General features: G+C 33.0%; 1 long non-coding RNA gene across 1 annotated transcript; it reads left to right on the top strand.

The window, feature by feature from the left end:
* The first annotated feature begins 3925 nt into the window (after positions 1-3925).
* Positions 3926-6248, top strand: LOC138874198 (uncharacterized). The gene is made up of 2 exons (XR_011401241.1): positions 3926-4024; positions 5889-6248. It is a non-coding gene; the product is annotated as an uncharacterized lncRNA (long non-coding RNA).
* The last annotated feature ends 580 nt before the right edge of the window (positions 6249-6828 follow it).

Here is a 6828-nt window from a genome sequence, read left to right as displayed (position 1 = left end):
GCGACAATTGGGTCGTTTTTGCGAGGCCTGAAGGGTTCACATTTGCGAAACCCTTATCGCATTTGTGAAGTAGGCCAGTTCAGTCGGGGGGCGCATTTGCGATGAAATCTTCGCATTTGCGGTCTCCTTGTCGCAAATGCGATATCAGAGGGCTATGTCCAGCTATTAATTTCAAGACTTAGGTCATTTAACTCATTTCCTTCATCTTTTTAGGCGATTTTTGGAGCTTTTGGAAGAGGGTTTTCACCTAGCATTTTGAGGTAAGTAATTTCTACACAACATGAGTTAAATACATAGATTATGGGTAGATTAACATATGAAAATTAGGAAAAATCAAGGGTTGTAGATGAAAGACCTAGAATTTGATAAAAACAAGTTTTAACCACAAAGTTTGTTAGGGAATGAAGTAAAAATCATATATTCTTGATCCTTAGGTTATGGGTAACAACTTTCTTCAAAACTTTTTGGAGTCCGGGCACGGGGATGAATTTTAGGAACCTTGTATCTAGGGTTGAAAAATTGGTCTAATAATTAGAATATGAACTTTTGAGCATGTATAACTAGTTCTTATCCTATTTGAATAGTTTTGGATCGTTCGGCTCCGAATTGGAGGTTTGAACGCGTTCTTGAATCGGATAGGCTTCGGAGCGAGGTGAGTCTCCTTTCTAACCTTGTAAGAGGGAATTGTCCCCATAGGTGAAATAATTGGTTATATGCCCCTATTTGTAAGGGCTACTGACGAGAGTCCGTGTGTAGCTACTATTATGTGTAAGTCCGGATAGTCTAGGACCCAAAAGTATGCTATACTTGGAATATTTGTAATCTTGTTGGCAGTTGAATTGCTTAAATCCTATCGAATTGGTAAATGAATTTCTAAAAGGATTAAACTTCATTTTCTTAAATCGCTAAAAGAGAATTGGCTTTTATTTGGATAAACGTTCCTCGATAAATTCTTAATTGGCTGTTCGAGTATGTATTTCTATGTGTATGTGCGTCGCATGTATGATTCGCGAGCGGGGTAATAGATGCATCTATGGTTCGCGTCGTTCGACCCTCGGCAGTGCACATTTTACATTTATGTTGGATTGTATCGTACGACCTCGGCATAATATGTGCATGCTTGTATTGCTTGCCTAAGAATCTTAAATGTTGATAATTGCTTTTCCTGGCCAGAGATAAATTGATAAAGATAATGAAAAGTAAATCTTTGGAAATCATTTATTATTTGAGAAGTTGTTTACGTGCTTTCCGATTTTCTGAGTTTAATTTTGCTTTATGAAATCCATGAATTCCTCACACTTTTACTATATTGTCATTGGACCACTAGTAAGTGTCAAAGTCGACCTCTCGTCTCTACTTCTTCGAGATTAGACGGGATACTCATTGGGTACACGTTGTTTTCGTACTCATACTACACTTGTTGTGCATTTTTGTTGCACATGTTCATATGTGGCTAGTGGCTTAGCGGCATAGTTGATACGGAGACTTAGGTGAGCTGCACTTATCGAGACGACCCGCAGCCAGCAGAGTCCCCTTCAGAGTATTTTACGGTATTTTTTTTCATTTTTGTCCACCTTGTATTCCTGACAGTTACTGTATTTTATTTCATTCCCTAGTAAATGCTCATGCACTTGTGACACCGGGTTCTGAGATGATTATGGGGTATCTTGTATTAACTTCTTAACATTCATATTTGATTTGAAATGATTATCTTTTACTAGTGAAATTGAAGGAAAATCATAGTTTTCAAAATTATTAAAACGAAAACTTAATTAAGTATTTTGGTTGGCTTGCCTGACAGCGGTGTCCGGCGCCATCACAATCTTTAGTGGAATTTGGTTCGTGATAGTACCTCCTGTTTTCGCTGTCGTTTTTGGGTAATTGATTGGAAAACATATCTATAATGGAATGGCAAACAGTGCGGTGCGGTGCGGTTGTGGGGAAAACCAGTATAAACCCGCGAAGACTTCAACATGCCCCGTCCCGCATAGCATTTCCACCCGTGTCCACCTCCCCACACCCACACCCACACCAGCGTCCACCCGCCCCGCCCCGCCCCGCACCACATATTTTTTTTTTTGCTAGTTTGTTTTAATTAATTTTGTTGCTGGATTTTAGATTTCATCATCCAAAAAATGAAAAACTTATGCTCATGTACTGAATTGTTCAATTGGATTTGAGAATTCCCTCATTCAGTATGAAATTAATGCTGAAAATTGACAAAAACATGAACGCTATGCTGCTGATGGTATTGGAATTTGAAAACAATTAACGAATCTTCATTAGATGATTAAGTGATAAATGTTAATAATTTAATCATAATTTTTTTTGTCTAAACTACATTTTACATTCCCTTAAATGTATAACTTGTTTCTTTTATTCAAAATTTCTAACTTAATTAACATTCTAATTAAAAGGTGTACTTGAAAAAAAAAAGTTACAAATGATTTACTTTGTTTTTATGAAATATCAAACATTTTAATAGATATTCTACTATTTAAGGTTTGTCGCAGAAGTCAAGTTTTACTGGATAATACAATAAGCTAAATCCAGTAAACTTGTGCAAACCCGCGAAAACCCGCGTAGGCCCGCAACCACCCCGCACTGCATTAGTCTTTTAAAAAATTATTTCAACCCGCCCCTCACCCGCCCCCGCCCCGCATAGCTTTAAACCCGCACCGCTCCATTTGCTATCCCTATTCTATAAACTCCTAAGAGTGTAGAAATGACACTAGATAGCCACTTTAAAGGGTTGTTATTTAGGAATTAGCAAGTGTATCCTGAATTTCAATTTCAATTCAATTCTCAGGACATTTTTAGTCAAAAATTTCAATACAAAATATATACTGGTTAAACTCTAAATAGCATCCCTGAAAATGGCTATTTGTGCACTTGGCGTGATCCGAGTGTGGTTGCGCGACCTAAATCCGAGTCCTATTGTGTTGTATATTGTATTCGTTGCGCGTTTGAATACAAGTAATACAAGTTAGTAACAATTGAATAGTAGTTGCTAAGGATAATTTGGCAAATTATAGTTATTAGGCTCTAAATTATAGTAATTAATGAAAATTCCCCATTTCTAAAGGCCTGAAAACGCTTGGGCATACCTCTAACTACATGTTACCATATCTTGACAACGTAAAGACGGCCACATCAAAATTTTATCAAAGCTAATGCACCGAAGTGCTAAAATGTACTGTTATAGGAGGCATGTAAGGAAAAATTGAGAAATGATCCGTAAAAGTAAATGATGTATGATAAAAAGAGAAAAATCAAGCTTAAGATATTTGCAAATAAGGTTCACTATCTTCTTCTTATAAAAAAATAAAAGACTTTATTACCATTCGGTACAGTAAAACTGCAGTAGGACAGCCCCAACTTACAGTATCCTCTTAACCTACACAGCCCCAGATTGCAATATGCGTTTCTAGCTCTGTGATTTCTCTCATGCCAAATATATATAGTAGACACATGTTGCCAAAGCTATCCTATAAATTTCTGCAGTAGTGCCAAATCCACATAGTTATTAGGGGTGCTTAAGCATCCATTGGCTTTAACTAAATTTAGTAGATTTTCAAAGGCAATTATCAAAAACTTTAGATATGCATTTGGTGAGCCTTTTCTATTCCATATATGAGCAAACACTTCACATTTAAAGAATAAATGGAGATGTTTTCCATTTCTGTTAAAATCATTTAATTACCCTCTTATTTCTTTATAGAGATTTTTTGTATGCTCATTAAGTCACTTCTTGTAGCCATGTCTGCCTATATAAATCTTCACCTTTATAATTCTTTGAACCATCCACGAAGTCTGTTTTGGTTCATTATAATCACAGTCACACAATAAATATAGCACAAAACATTAATTTTCCATAAACTAATCCTCCACGTACTATAAATTAAGAGAAAGAAGTACGTTTGAGGAGACAACCCTTTCATAACCTCTAAAATTTTGACAATGGCCAAACCCAGCATCTCAGAATACTTTTATGGCGTCCTTCTCATTCTATTCCTTCTCTCTGGTATTTACTTTCACTCCTTTAAACTACAATTAACCAGTAATAGCTGAAGTTATGGGCTATATGGCCAAACTTGATATTTTTTTCGTTTATTAATTTGTTCCCTTTTTCCCTGTCTTTGCCATGGATTTATAATTCTGGCTGGTTTCTGCTTTCTTTTTCTTAGTTTTTCAATTCAAAAAAAGGCCTTACAATCACGTTATTTTGGTATTGTATTTTTTCAAATTCTAATACTTCCTGGTGTGCTTTAGCCTAAAGAACCTTATTCAAATATTTGCTACTCTAGAAAATCACGAAGATATATTTTTTTTTTCTATTCCTCCCTTACTAATCCAACAAACCATATAATCATTAATTGCTCATGTAAAGAAAGAGATAATGATAATTTAGGAGTCTATTACTCAAATGGTCACTTTACTATCCCAAATTATCTCCTAAAGTCACTTTTCTTTCGTTTGTAACAACAAAGGCACTAAACTATGCTTATTGCACTCAGAAGGTCACTCAACTAGATTTTCCAAATTTTGAATTGTCAAATACCTTTTTTACCCTCTAAATTATAAACATTTATCTTCTTTTTATTTTTTTAAACTTTTTAATATTATAATTTTTCCCTTTTTAATTCACATTATGGACTTACCTATAGAATAAATAAATATTATTTTTAAATTAAAAAAATAAAAAATATTTAAGCATATATAATGCTGGAATAACAAAATAATGAGTATAGTAATTAGAATAATTTGTTAGTAATAATTATTTTAGTATTAACAATAAAAATTCAAAATTTATTTACACAATTCAGAATGAAAAAAAATAAAGGTTGTAAAATATATATTTTATGCACATAATATAAAAATAATTACTTAAATAAATGTATTTTTATAATATACATTATATATTCTTGAAAATTATGCTCAATTATATTATATATATTCCATGCACGACTTAACGTATCATATTTTACCCTGTACAGATAGTCCCCCTGCTTTCTGGTGATATAACTTTGTATCGTCGGAAAGTTGGTAGAAACATAATAATATAATTGAGCATAATTTTCAAGAAGATATAATGTATATTATAAAAATACTTTTATTTAAATAATTATTTTTATATTACGTACATGGAATATATATGTTACAACCTTTATTTTCTTTCATTCTGAATTGCATAAATAAAATTTTGAATTTTTGTTGTTAATACTAAACAGTTTTAAAAAAATAAAAAGAAGATAAATACTTATAATTTACAAGGTAAAATAGGTATTGGGCAATCTAAAATTTGAAAATCTAGTTGAGTGACCTTCTAAGTGCAATAGGCATAGTTCAATTACTTTATTGTTACACGAAAGAAAAGTGACTTTAGAAGATAATTTGGGATAATTGAATGACCATTTGAGTAATTGACTCGATAACTTAATCAAATTCCTTTTATAATAAATGACATCAAAGTGGTTTCCTGAATGGGTATGTCTATCAAGGTAAAAACTTATTAGCACCGGGTGTGTTTACACCAAACCAATAGATATATAACATGTGTCTTGCATATGGACTTCAATCATTTAATCATCGGTACAGCTAGTGGCAAAGTTAGAAATTTATTTAAGGGTGTTTAAATTTGATATAAGTAAAAAAAAAAAAATACTTGTGTTCAGTATATTTTATATATCTCTAAATCTAATATTTTAACAATATACACAGTGTAATTTTTCGACATGTAGCTTCGCCCATGACCGTACGGCTACACTATAAGTTTTGATAGTTAATAAGATACCTTCTTTTGCACCACGTTGTTTGATTACAAGAAATTTTAAAAGTTTATTGGTAGAACAATGATTTGAGGGTCACAAATTTGTTGATGGATGCAGTTCATGAGATAAGGGTTGAGGCAAAAGAATGTAGCGAAGGGCTGCCGTGGGTGGAAACGGAGTGCAGAGGAAGCGTGCCGGCGGGGAACTGCTGGGTAGAATGTCAAAAACGACACGGTTTTGATGTCAAAGCCAGCTGCAGAGGATTCGACCCTAATTTACCCAAACTACTCTATTGTTGGTGCAGTTGGCCTTGTTAATGCCTAATATACTCTACCTTAATGCTATTTAAGCAATATATACTAGGGTTTTTCGAGTAATCTGGAAGACATTGTTTTTATCATTTTATTTTAATTTATTTCATTTTTCTTAACTTACAAGGAGCAACTTTTATTGCTAAATGTCAAACTCCAAACTCTTTAACGTGTTATATTAAGTGGTTTATATTTTGGTCTGCTTTAGTGCTAAAGAATGACTGCAGGACTATGTGAAAGTTGGTAGAAAATATTTTTCTTAATTTAAGAGCTTCTCGTGCATCTATAATGCAACTAAATGTTCCCTTTTGCTTTCAAGTGAATGATAGTTAATTACAATACTAACTACTAAAGTTGTTAGAATATATTGATGTTTTAATCGCAAATCTAGTAGAATTAAATTAACATACCGGCTAGTCAATGAGTATCATATACTCAAAAATGCATCTGAATTTGAAACCTTTTCTTCTAACACTGTCACCTTAAAATACCAACAACTTATAATTAAGTTAAAAAGCTGCAATATCTTTCTCTAAAATTCTAGTAATAATTATGCTGCGAGAAAAGTTTAACTTAAGAATGTTATAATTATCCTATATACAAAGTTAAGTTTAGTCAGCGCAACTTTTTCTACGAGCTCTCAATATAATTTCAATATTTATAGGAGAGTAATTAACTAGCTAGTCTCTTACATTTGCGATGTATATCAAATGCTGTGATCTTATTAACTTAAATTTTCCGTGCAT

This window comes from Nicotiana sylvestris, chromosome 7 (assembly GCF_000393655.2).
Source record: "Nicotiana sylvestris chromosome 7, ASM39365v2, whole genome shotgun sequence".
Taxonomy (NCBI): Eukaryota; Viridiplantae; Streptophyta; class Magnoliopsida; order Solanales; family Solanaceae; genus Nicotiana; species Nicotiana sylvestris.
Note: the sequence above shows the minus strand (reverse complement) of the source record. Positions and strands in the feature narration are given on the sequence as shown.